The following is a 14,036-nucleotide window of genomic DNA, read 5'->3' as shown; positions in this document are numbered from 1 at the left end:
ATAGATAGCTAAGGGCTTCGTGCCTTTTATGTCTCCCAATTATAGCCTTCACTAACCCATATCCTATACTCATGGCAAACTTCCATGTTCAATCAGCCCATGGCTTCTCACAACAGAACCTAAATATATCCCAACCCTTTGGCGAATTCCTTGTACCATGTACATAGAACTGTTCAGCTTGATAAGCTATAATCACATCACTCTTTCACTCAGTGATACACAATGTATTACATGAATAAGAATGCTGGCTTACTGTGCAGCCACTTAAAGGTTGGCATCCACCAGCAATCTCCTTGCAATATATACCTGTGACACACGAAGAAAACAAACCAAACAGATGCCAGACTTGAATCTTGTGGAGAAAGAGAATTAAATGGACATGTCACTAGAACCATGAAGCCTACATGTCCACACTGTGCATGAGATTTTTGACACCTGCAAAATGGAAAACCATAAAGAGAACACCTCCATGCTGAAAAAGACTTTTAGATGATGTCAACTGCAAGGGTTTGTCTCTTCCTTGATGTCAACTACAAGGTTCATCTGCGATTTTTCCCCAGCATACGGAGTGACCCTTTTTGCTGCTAGAGGCTGTTAGATTTAATTGTTCTAAAAGAAATTGTCACCATTTGAAGATCGTCAAATCAAGTAGACAACACTGTCATCATGAGGGTTCAGGTTCCAAAGGACCATAGTATGGGACCAAGACATATTCGGAGGATCATACATGCCCATCAACAATCCTCAGTCCCATGTGATCAAAGGTCTCATTGCAGGGCATCTCAGCAGAATTACCCGCATACTCTGAAAATACCAGATGCATATCAACATCCTCAGCTAGATGGGTTGTGCCCATCTCTGACTCTGCTTCTTGACTTTTATAGCCACGTATCTTGACACAGTTAACCAAATCGGTGTGTTGTTGATGCCTTGCAACACCAATCCCCTTTTTGCCTTTGTGAGGGACATCTGAGAGTCATCGCATTTAAGTCCATAGAGAATTGTCTGTAAGTTCCTATTCGGTCACGTATCATTAAGACCCGTGTCCAGGGCAAATAAATTGCTTTGCATTTAAATACATGGTCGGGTAAGAATTGCACCTTTGCCCCCTGGCAACACCATCAGTTGACCATGTGCAATTCATTCACTCCCATCACCCCCTCCGCATCCTCATCATATATGTGTGCCTGAGTTCCATCATGCATCACCCTTCCCAGGCCATACGCAGATAGTCTAGTGATGGTTGACCTCGATGATTCAAGCCATACGCAGATAGTCTAGTGTTGCTTTCTCGATTGGCATGAAAGACCGTTGCTGCATTGGAGTCGGTTGGCGATCTGTACTCTCTTCTCACGTTCTGAATCGTAAAGTGATTCTTGTCAAGAATTGGAAATTGCCAACTTCCTTCCTACTAATGGAGCAACCCGTGAGACAGCAACAGTAGGTACGGCAATCCGCCACAAGCGCCTTTCTTCTCAACACAACCAGCCATCTACACTCACCCAATCTGTGGACGTTCAACCTCCGGCCACTTTCCTATCAGCATAGCCCACATCTCCAATCTGCAGCTTCTCTGGAACGACCAACGAATTGCTCTGGGGACGACATCTGACTTCACTAACACAAAGGACTATGTACATTTGGCTCTGCGCAAAGGGGAGAGTGCAGGCCTGATTGGAAGCGTCCGCGTCCTCGGTCGTGTGCGTCCTTCCTTGTTAGGATTTGGATTGGGGTCTCCCGAGGGAGAAGGGGTGCGCCAGGCCTCTGAGGTAGTGCAAGACAGAGGCGACGCTCGCAGTCCCGGGCAGCAAGCTGCCGGATGGGGCTGCCCCCTGAAAGAAATTAGGTTAATATCATGTGACCCGATGGGTCACGTATCAGATATTAAACTGATAAGAACAGATACTACACTTGATCTTAGCCAAAAGGCCGAGAAAGGTATGAAGAGCAGGCGCTCGCAGGCTCCGCTAAGAGAGCCCTCCCCTCACCCCCTTTTGCAGTGCTGCTTATGGGGTAATTATGCCACGTGTCCACCATCTGTTGCATGCATCCCTCTCCATCGCTTTTCGTATCCTTTAGAAATTGAAGCCTAATACATTTAATACTTAATTTGGAAGCATGGAACTTAGCCTAATCACTCAAAAATAGAATCATTGCACACTACTGGCAGATGATCACAACCTCTTCTCTTCAGGCAACTAAGGGATGGTTAAAACTACCAAAGTGCAAAGTCTTGAAATTACTAGGTGTCCCTACATTATTTGACGTGTTAATGGGCGTGGCTTTTAGAAAGGTTCAAGGACAAATTCCCGACGTGGAGAGGCTACCAATCGAATTTGGCAAGGGTGAAACCTATCCTATAGGCACCTTGTACTTGTCTAGATCTTCTCCGGGAGGTGCTCACCAACAACTCGTTACCTTATCTCCCAACAAGTAAAGTGGACTTTTTGCAATAACGGAAATAAGGAGGTAAGAATGAGGGTTGTTGATATTCTTGATAAGGACTTTTTGCAATAACGGAAATAAGGAGGTAAGAATGACGGTTGTCGATATTCTTGATAAGTAGCTTACAAGCTAGCAACCTTGTAGGTTAGCAGAGTAGTTATTAGCTCAGGCACCTCGTAGGCACAACTTCTCCTGCTCAAAAACACCTCCCCAATTAAACTAGGTATGGCTCCTAGCTCGCATAATTATTCTCTATGGCCACAATCTATAACCTTGAGCCTTGCCATGCCAAATGAAGTGACCTTTGGAGATCACTTTGCCGTGCCTTTGAGGCCATAAAAGCACAAATTGGATTTCGAACAAACGGATCCTTTATCAATATTTTGGCATTTTTTAGGGGTGCAACATTAGTTGACACTGATGTTAACAAGGCTAGCAAATTGTTCAAGACAAGCCTCCTGGTGCAAATATAAGCGTGGCTTGAAATCAAGAGGGAATTCATTCTCACCAATAGTGATAGGAAGACACCCATGAGCAAATCGACTCTCTGGTAAGAAAGTCGTCGGTGGAAAGGAGGGAACTTCTTGTTCTATGAAAAAAGTATTGGTTGGGTCGATGGTCCTTATTTTCTTTGCAATCCAACTCCTGAGTGTACCTCGAGGTGAGATTGTATCGGTTTTCAATTAGAGATGGAAGCATTCTTATAATCTGTGCACTTGGAAGAAAGCCCCCTAAAGTCTAAGAGAGAAAGAGACATTCATATAGAGATACACAAGCTGAATTATAATGCAATACTTTATCCCATGATAATCCCAAAAGCAATGTCCATGATAAAAGTAGGTGTGGGTTTTTTATTTTGGTGCCAAAAATGCCGGCCTTTGTTATTATAACATCAAAAATATTACAGCCTTGGCTGAAGTTATGGGTAGACTGCCCACGACCTACGTTGCATAGGAGCAAGCTACACTACTACTCCACCCAACTCCATGAACCACCCCCAAACCAATTCAGCATATACACGAACATTATTACCAAAATATGATAGCATCATCTTAACCCCCCCTAGAATTGCATTTTCTATGAACCTAAGACCTAAACCGAAACCAAATACCACTTTATTTGAACCGACCATATGCCAAGTAATATTGCTAGCTGTACATATGGCCAGCATGCAGATAAAGTCCACGTAAGATCCCCAATGAGAACCAGCATCCGCTTTGAACACATGTTGAATCCGCCCATCGATCCCACAATTGTGATAGAGCTTAATCCCACCTCTGATAGAGCCAAAAACTCTATACCAAACCCTCTGGGCAATCACACAAGACCTGAAGAGATGGGATAAATCGTAAAAAGCCAAGCCACACATAGAGCAGCATAGATTTATATTCTTTCACCCGACAACTCTATACTTAAGAGGAAGCCACATGTGTACTACCTTGCACAACATAAAAATGGCCTTTCTCACCCTGCAACCTTTTCAAATTTCTTTCAGCCTATCTGAACACCATTTCGGCAACCTTCTCTTTTTTAATTTAGCATTGAGATTTCCAAACATGGTCCTACTCTCCATCACTTTCCATTGCAACATAATCTAACTTAATAAGATCCCAAAAAACCCAATAAAACTTTGCAGTAAACCCATTCTTATAATCTATGCACTTGGAATACGACGGGTCTTGTTCGCTCTAGACTTGCCACGCATGACGCCCAACGAAGGAACAGTAAAGGCGTACGTGACCTCCACACGACGGGCAGATTTGGTTGGCGCTGCCCGTGGTCTACGACAGAACCAGTGATTGTATGATGGGAGGCCTTCGATGATTCGTGGATGAGCGACGCGCGGGCAAGATTACGGAGGTTATGGGGAGCCTGTAAAAATATGCTTCGTCTCTTCGTCTATCTCTCGCTATCTGGCCACAGGTCTAGCTGGCCCGTAATAATTTTTGACCTGCTTCCCTGACGCACATACGGTCAAAGCCCTCCAACGCCACGCAGCCAGCTCGTAAGCTGAGACTGGATCGACGCTCAAGCAAAGCTAAGGATGAAGAATTGACTTTTCTTAAAGCACATGATTTGTAGTTCTTGAAGGGGAAAAGTGGGGCAATAGGATTGTCTGAGTGGGGTGTGAAGGGATGCCAAGTGCAACAAGTTGGCAATAGGGATCAAATTATGTGAGGGGGGTGGGAATCGATATGTAAGAAAAGTGAGCCAATAGGATTGTGAGTGGGATCGAGATAGGGAGAAAAGAGATGCAATGAGAATGTGAGTCTCCTTCATGGGAAGATTTTAGCAAGGCAAAAATTTTGAAAGAACTAATGATGATGGTGAGGCTTGCTTCGTCTGAAGACTTTAGGAGGAAACAAAATTAAAAGAAAGGAGCATGATGGTGAGTCTTGCTTTACATGAAGATTTTCCAAGGCAACAAAATTAAAAGAATGGCATAACAATTGCATTTGCCTCTTGTTTGGGTTGAGAAAACCCCCTAAGATGAAGAGAGAAAGAGATTCATCCAGAGATACACAAGCTGAATTATAATGCAATACTTTATTCCATGATAATCCCAAAAGATATCTCCATGATAAAACTAGGTGTGGGGTTTTTATTTTGGGGCAAAAATGCCATCCTTTATTACTAAAACATCAAAAACATTACAGCCTTGCTTGGAGTTTAGGGTACACAACCTACGTTGCATAGGAGCAAGCTACACTACTACTCGACCAAGTTCCATGAACCATCCCCAAACCAATTTAGCATATACACCAACATTATTACCAAAATATGATAGCATCGTCTTAACCCCCCCTAGAACTGCATTTCCTCTAAACCCATGACCTAAAGTGAAATCAAATACCACTTTATTTTGAACCGACTAGATGCCACCTAATACCACTAGACGTACATATGGCCAGCACGGAGATAAAGTTTACGTAAGGTTTCTTGCGTTTAAGTTTGGCGTACCTGCAACTTTTAGTGGATTGGGCTAGTAGGCATTAGAGCATACCTGAATGTTTGTGTAGATGAAACAACATGTTTCATATGTCTATGTCAGACTAGTGTTGGACTACAGTTGGAGTCTGATGGATATAAATTCGTTAATGTGAATAGTCGTTGAAACATATTTATCATCTTGATTGAGGTCTTTGCAGAGTTGCAGAGAGATTGTGTTTATCTTTGCTTGAGTGCGGTCAGGTCCAATATAGGGTTTGAGCCTGAAACTATTGACTGGTTTGTCATATGCATTCCCATGAACGTCAGCTGATTTGAAGGTACCTTGATCAAAAACTTCAAGCACCTTGAAGGGACCATCATATCTGAGCTTGAACTTTCCTGGCATTTTCCCCAACTTTGTGTTAAACATTAACACCAAATCACATTTTTTGAACAATTTGAACTTGATGTTTCTATTAATCCATGCTGCCCTCCTTTTTTGAATAATATCAGCAGTATGTGTGGGGGTTAAAGGTCATTGTGCCTTTACCCTGGTTCTGTACAATACTCAAACACATATATAAATGAATGAAAAAGAAGATTAGGGTGGTTCTGCACCCACCAAAACTTGTGTGGCTCTCTGTCTCTCTCTCTCCCTCTTCCATTCTTGCTTCCGTTGAGAGCACTCTCAATTGGTATCATGAGCCCGGCTGATCTAGCTGAGCGTGTGTGAATGCTTGAAGCTCAGCAACTCTGTGGGAGGAAGGAGAAGCTCTGCGGGAAGCTTTGTGGGTGACTTTACTTGCATCCGAGTGTGTAGAGACCTTGGAGGAACCTTTGGAAAAGTCACTTTGGTTTTGCGAAGTGGTTTTGAGAGCCTGTTAAGTGTTTTCAAAGAAAAAGACGTTTTTTGAGCTTTTCCCTATTCCGTTCGATGACAGAGACTCCGTATTGACTTATAGAGGCAACTATTGCTTGCTTTTGGTATCCACTTCACTTTAGGAGCTTGGAAACACCTTCATTCTTGAATCTGGGATCATTTCATTGGATTTTTGACTCACTGTGTTAGTTTCTGTGTTTTTCTGCCTGGGTGTTGCAACTCAAGTTTAGAGCAACCATTTGCAGATCTGTAAGTTCTGGTGCACTCAGGAGGTCCTAAAACTTCTATGTTGCTCATCATTCACACTCTGATGGAGTTTACAAACAGCTCTGTTTCCAAAAACGTTTTTCAATCCGTGTGTTGGACCCAGTGATTGAGACCACGGCTTCCAAAACCGTCTGTCCCATTGCGTTCCGGACGCCCAAAAACCCCTACCTGTCAATTCTTACGCGATTCGGTGGAGGATTTTCAGAGTTATAGATCTCTGTGTATTCGATTTCGTCTCTCTGTTATGCATTTTTCATTCTAAGGTTTTGAAACCTTACATTTATGCCACATGGCAGTGGATAAGTGTTGATTCACATTTCTCACTCATCGGTTGGGATTTTGGAGTTCCGACAAAAGAGAGATATTTGCATATTTTCTTGCTGAGTCCGATTATGCAATGGCGCCCATGTTTTGAGGCATCTCAAGTTCTATTTTTAGTAGTGGTCATTACCATGGGACTATGATTTCTTGCGCATACCTTATGCAGATCACTCTGGTTGCAATTTGAGCAGTGTGCCTCATTTGTGGTGTGCGTTGGGTTGCAGTGGATGATTTATAGGCCATTTGGATGCATTGCAGTCCTTATTGGATGCGCTGATAGGCCCAAATTGCCTTGTGGGATGCTATTTTTATGGACGCTTTGCACATGGATGCTATTTTATGTTAAAGGACAGCTTTGACACATTGCAGGTGATGCACTGATAGTGCTATGCTCTCTTGGATGAGATATTATTAATGCATATGCCAGTGGACGGTGTTTATGCTTGAGTCATTTGGCACTTATTGGCATTTTGGATTGCCATTGCAGTTGGCATTTTCTTTTGGGCCAGATTTGCTCATATGGATGCATAGTATATGCACATGAGTCAGATGCTTTGAGACATGAGTTTTGGTGATATTTCACTCTATTGTGGAATAAACATTTGGGTGCACCTGGTATTTGGTGTGAATATCTCTTGTAGGCACTAGCATTTGGAATTTAGCTTTATTTGCATTATGGCATCCTCTTCCATGTCTAAAAAGGAGTTTTTCAACATTAAAAAGTTTGATGGGACAAACTTTTCTTTGTGGAAAGAACAGATAAGGAATGTGCTTATTCAAAAGAAGCAGATTAAACCCTTGGCAGGGATTGAAGCTAAGCCTGCAAATATGTCTGAGGATGATTGGAATGAGTTGGACGCATTAGCAAAATCTACTATTAGACTTCATCTTGCAGAGTCAGTTTATTTCATAGTAGTAAATGAGCAGACTACGGAAGATTTGTGGAAGAAACTGTGTGCCACTTATGAAAAGGAAACTGCCTCTAATAAAGTTTACCTCATGAAGAGGTTGTTTGAGCTGCAGATGAAGGAAGGGGTCTCCATTGCTTCTCACTTGAATGAAGTCAATATTATTTTCATCCAGCTTCAGGCTCAGAAGATGAATTTTGATGCGGAGACTAAGGCAATATTTCTCTTATGTTCATTGCCATCCTCATGGGATACCTTCCGTACAGCTGTCAGTAACTCTGCACCTAGTGGAGTACTGAAATTTGATGATGTTGTGGGTAGCTTTTTGGCGGAGAAGATTAGACGGAAGTCTATGGATGGCAACAAGCAGGATGTAGCCTTAAATGTGCAAAGGGGCAGATCACAGTTCAGGGGGACGTCCCAAGAAAGAGGGAAGTCTCGTAGCAAATCCAGGGCACGGAACATTGAGTGTTACCACTGTGGCAAGAAGGGCCATATGAAAAAGGATTGCTACAAGCTGAAAAGAGAACAAAAGGTTAAGAAAAAGAATGCAAATTAGGGTGCAAATCAGAAGGAAGAGAGTCCAAGGGAGGCCAAAGGAAAAGTGAAGATCGAGGAGATCAATGCAATCACACATGATAGTACCAATGACGTTCTCTTCATGTTTAGTTTATCTACAGAGTTGCTTACCACTTCAGATGATGCATATTCCCAGAATTGGATTTTGGATTCTAGTGCTTCATTCCATGTTACTCCCCATAGGGAATGGTTCTCCACTTATGACAGTGGAAAGACAGGTTGTGTGCATCTTGGAAATGACTATGCATGTGACATAGTGGGAGTAGGTGACATAAAGTTTTCTTTTGCAAATGGGTGTGCATTTATTTTGAAACAGGTGAGACATGTACCTAAGTTGACCAAGAGTCTTATTTCAGTGGGTCAGCTAGATGATGCTGGTTTTCACACCACTTTTGGCTTTTAGAATTGGAAAATTCAAAAGGGCTCTATGCTTTTGGCCAGGGGTGCCAAGTGTGGGACTTTGTATCCCTTACATGTATCAGGGGTATTTGATCATGTTGTTGCAATAACCAAGCAGCCAAGCACTTCTTTATGGTATTGCAAGTTGGGGCACATGAGCCAGAATGGAATGAAACTCTTATGCCATTTGGGTTATGTACCGCATTTGAGTTTCTCTTATTTTGAATTTTGTGAGCACTATCTCTATGTGAAGCAGACTAAATCAGCCCATAAAAGAAGGGGAAAGAAAGAGGTTGAAAAGCTTGATTTGGTGCATTCAGACGTATGTGGTCCCATGCCTACACGGTCATTAGGCGAGGCTGAATACTATGTGACATTCATTGATGATGCAACTAGGAAAGTGTGGACTTATGCTATAGCTCGGAAGAGTGATGTGTTCCAGGTATTTCATAAATGGCTGGGCTTGGTTGAGAATCAATCAGGTAGAATGCTTAAATGCCTACGAACTGACAATGGTGGAAGGTATCTCTCTCATGCTTTTAGCATTTCTGTGATACACGTGGGATTAAGAGGGAGCTCACATCCCCTCGTACTCTTGAGCAAAATCCAGTTGCAGAAAAGATGAATCGTATCATTCAAGAAAGGTTGCAATGCACACTTTCCAATGCAAGTCTTTCTTGTGGTTTTTGGGCTGAGGCAATGACGACTGCAGTGCATGTGATTAATAGATCACCTAGTAAGAGTTTGGATGGCGGTATTCCTGAAGAGGCATGGAGTGGCAAGAAGGCCTCTTACTCTCATTTGCGTATATTTGGGTGTGAGGCATATGCACATGTGCCGAAAGAGCTTCGAAAGAAGCTAGATCCTAAGTCTAGGAAATGCATCTTTCTGGGTTATGGTGAAAGTGGAGAGATGGGCTATCGTCTTTGGGATCCAGAAGCAAAGAAGATCATACGCAGCCATGATGTGGTCTTCAATGAGAAGAAGATGCATAAGGCACCCATGAGGGATGTGGAAATGAGAAGAATACTTTCCAGGATGTGAATCCACCTGCATATGTTGATAGACAACAAGCTATCCATGCACCAAATGTGCAAGAAATGGTACCACCAAGTACTCCCACAGGTATACAATCAAGGGTAGATGACGGATCATCTATTGGTGGAAATGATGAGCCAAATGTGGCTGATATGCAGATGGGACAGCCTTGAGAAGATCTTCTAGAGTGTCTAGACCACCTGATAAGTTTGTTCCAGGGGTAGACTATGTGATGCTTACTGATTGCGTGGAGCCTTCTTGCTACAAAGAGGCTATGATGCGCGAGGATCAACGCAAGTGGGAGTATGCTATGCAATGAGAGATGAGTTCACTTATGAAAAATAAGGACTTGGTTTCTTTGCCACATGGAAAGAAAGCATTGCCATGTAAATGGAACTACAAATTGAAGGTCACAAGTGATGATGTGCCTAGGTACAAGGCCCGTTTGGTCGCTAAAGGGTTCAAGCAAGAGAAGGGTGTGGACTTTGATGAGATATTATCTCCGGTTGTGAAGATGACCACACTTAGATGCATGCTTGGACTAGTGGCATCAGAGGATATGGAGCTTATGCAGATGGATGTCAAGACAACTTTCTTGCATGGGGATTTGCATGAGGAAATTTACATGGTGCAGCTAGAAGGCTTTGAAGAAAAGGGCAAAGAGCATTTAGTTTGCAAGTTGAAGAAGAGTCTCTATGGTCTTAAGCAAGCGCCTAGAGAATGGTATCAGAAGTTTGATGCGTCAAAGAGCACTGCTGTGCTCAGGAGTTGGAGGTTGGGCTCTGGCTCTTCAGATGTGCTAGGAAATGCAAGGCGATGGCCATGTTTGGGAGCCATATGTAGAGGAGGCTCATGGGAAAAGATTCTATCGATCTTGTGTTGCATTGGACAGTCCGTCAGTGGCGCATGCAACAAACTGGCAGTGGTTTTTAGCATGTGTGAGGGACTACTTATTAGTTTTCATTTAGCACTATAGGATGTATTTTTTATGATGGAATTTATCGGGGAGAACGGCTACTTTGGAGGTGTGAGCCTCATGTGAGTGAAAAGGCTTGTCGATAAGGGCCGGAGTCATATCGAGTATGTCCACTGGCTATCTTGTCAGTACGGAGGATGGAGCCCATGTGAGACAGACTCCCTTGTTGTTGGAGTAGGGTCGGGGCATTGTCGGAGACCCTTCTGTAAGTTAGAGCTTTGTTGGATGTCAAAATGGTAGTCAGATCGAAGGCGTATTGTTTGCTTTTGCATGAAGCAGAGCGAAAGCGAAGAGTTCTACATCAGGTAACTGATTTGGAATGCTAGTCGGATCTTCGCCGAAAGTCAGTCTACTCAAATAATCTACAACTAAATGTTGTTTTCTAGGTGTATGGATCACTGTGTAATCAAACTCTTGTAAAAGAAGCATCCATCTCGCAAGCCTACCAATTAGTTGGGGCTTACTTACCAAATAAATCAATGCTTGGTGGTCTTCATGAAATACCACCTTGTTTCCAACGAGGATGCATGAATTTTTGCAAAGCATAAACCATTCCCAATGCCTCCCTTTTAGTGACACCATAGTTCTTTCCTACTTTTGATAGGACTCTATTAGCATAGGAGACAGGTTGGAACCATTTCTTATGTTTTTGTTGCATTAGAACTGCTCCATCCAATGCACCCACAAATACATTAAAAGGTAAGGACAAATCTGGAGGCTAGAGAATACATCACAAGGTAAGGACCAATCTAGAGGCTAGAGAATTGGAGCTATTACCAACATTTTCTTATTAAGAACATCAAAAGCTTGCTGCTCACACATACTTCCTCGATTCTCATGTTAACTTTGTGAACATAGAGCAAACCTCAGAAAGATACCTCAAAAATTGATTGTGCCCTTTAACTTGACCTATAAACCTAGATAATTGCTTTACATTCTTTGGAGGCAAAGCTTGTTATATCACATATACCTTTCTAGGGTTAGTTTCCATACTATCCTCTAAAATAATATGCCTCAGTAGAACTCCCCTTTTGATAGCAAATGTACACTTTGCTAGATTAAGGCTCTACCATGCCAGTTGACAATTCTCAAAGGATAATCTGAGCTGGTCAAGATGCTCATTCCTCTTACCAAAAACCCTGGGGTGCCAACTCCCTTTTTAAGAATACCAATCAAAATCTTGAGTATGAGATGAATTTAACAATATGCTATGAGTACAAATTAGTCAAATTAGCATGGTTCTGTTCTACACCAAAAGAGCTTTAAATATGTCTTTATGCCTTGAAATTTAGGTAACACATGAAAAAATCACATTAATTTCAACCAAGAGAGGTTTTCATATTTTAGTGTATTTTTTGTTTTACTCCTCCCCTCATCCAAAAGACCCCCCCCCTTGAGCATCACACATTATGAAAAATATGTACAAATGTTAAAATCTTGCATTATTTTCAAGGTATATACCATATATTTTGTGATAGGGGGGACATGATATTTTCATATTTTTCCCTTGCATATTTGAATTTTTTACAAGAAATACATCCATATTCAAAAAGGACATTTTCCTCGCATACCCTAGATTTTGGACAAGGGTGGTGACATGATACATATTGAGTTTGTCTGCCAGGCCAAAAACTAAGAAATCATCAAAGAAAAACCCTCATAAAAGAGGTAAGATACTCTGCAAATACTTCTTGAATCCACTTTTGGAAGGTTGGTGGAGCATTCTTTAAGCCAAAGTTCATCAAGAAAACTATATATTTCATGACTTGCAATAGCATCTAACATAGTGTCACAGAAAGGTAATGGAAAAGGATCAATAATGGTAGCTGCATTTAACTTTCTATGATCAACACAAGTCCGCACTGTGCAGCTTTCCATTTTTCTTAGGAACTATTACAATGGGAGATAACCAACTAACGTGATCCAAGGGATAGATAAACCCCACTTGCATGAGCTTCTCCAACTCTTCTTTCACTTGCTTTGCATAGTTGGGATTCATCCTATATCTCCGTTGGACATTTGGAACTGCATCCAGTTTGAGATTTATTCTATGTTGACAAAATGAAGTGTTGAGATATGGTGCCATGAGCACATAGATTAAAGGGCGAAGGTATGTGATAAGGAATGTATTAAAGTAGCCACCCTAAGATGTGGACTACATGATGTGGAGATGTGGATTGAGGATATCCACAAGGAGAGATGTGGATGAGAGGATCACACAAGTGTTGACTATTCAAAGGGCACTCTCTATATAAGAGGCCTATCATGTATTGTTGAAAACACATTGCAATAGATATAGATTTACTATCTCCCTCTCATGCCTTATTTAGTGTGCTTTGAGCCTCCTTAGTTCTTTTGCTGATCTTGTGTGCACTAGGCTTAGTGGCGATCATATATTGGACCTTTCTCATGGTATCAGAGCTTAGGTGCTCCACAAGCCTAGGTAGATTAGTGAGTGTTTTCTTTTTCATGCTTTGTGTATAGAGAAATAAAATTTGGCACACCCATAGTACCTTTAGGGAGAGTTCTTATGTGTGAAACTATGTCCATGGAAGACATTTCAAGATTGATGATGCTGTGAAGAAGGTGTTGTTGCAAAAGGTGTTTTTACAAAGATGTTTCTCTACAAATGAAGACTTGCAAGTCTACGCGCCTCTGAATAGCCTCCTTCAATTGCCTCTTACCAAGGGAACTCTCCATCAAAGGCTCCAAAAGTCATGTGAGGCTCTAGCTCCTAGCAGCCTTATCTTCTGCATCGCCTCGACTCAGTCACGACTCCAAGTACTCTGATGGCCTTCACTCAGCCAGCGTTTAGCAATAGTCTCAAGAGACCTTCAGTAGCCTGCAATAGGCATACAAGGCCAGCAGGTACCTCCATTGAGTGGCGACTTAAGTAGAGCTCAGGAGAGGTGACTAATGCCAGTAGCCTCTCAGCTCGACCAGCGACTCCACAGCCGGCACTACCAACGAGCTGGCCTCCAACAAGCCTCCAACCGCTCCGTCTGTAGCCTCTTCAATGTTTACTATGCCATTGCCAGTCAACGGATCGACTCACTTGCACCTTTGATTGAGCACCGGTGTCAAACATGCCATAGCTACTTGTACCAGTGGAGCATCTGCATCAACGCCCATCTCTAGAGGCGACCTCCTACCAGCAACCATCGCCTCAGCTCTTCCGTAGCCCACAAGCTTCTAGACTCGACTCCAGCAGTAGCCAACGGGCCCCCTTGAAATGTGCAATCAATAGCTCTAGCGCCCACGCAACTATTATAGATGAACACCCAACCAGGTC

The 14,036-nt window shown here is 42.4% G+C and overlaps 1 non-coding gene across 1 annotated transcript; it reads right to left on the bottom strand.

The window, feature by feature from the left end:
• Window positions 1–1,746: 1,746 nt before the first annotated feature.
• Window positions 1,747–1,942, bottom strand: LOC147901867 (U2 spliceosomal RNA). The gene has a single exon (XR_015541096.1). It is a non-coding gene; the product is annotated as a U2 spliceosomal RNA (small nuclear RNA).
• Between the last annotated feature and the right edge of the window lie 12,094 nt (window positions 1,943–14,036).

The sequence above is a fragment of the Dipteris shenzhenensis genome, chromosome 5, assembly GCF_047967505.1.
Source record: "Dipteris shenzhenensis isolate YYH24624 ecotype China chromosome 5, Dip_SZ_1.0, whole genome shotgun sequence".
NCBI lineage: Eukaryota > Viridiplantae > Streptophyta > Polypodiopsida > Gleicheniales > Dipteridaceae > Dipteris > Dipteris shenzhenensis.
This window is presented reverse-complemented; position numbering and strand designations above follow the sequence as displayed.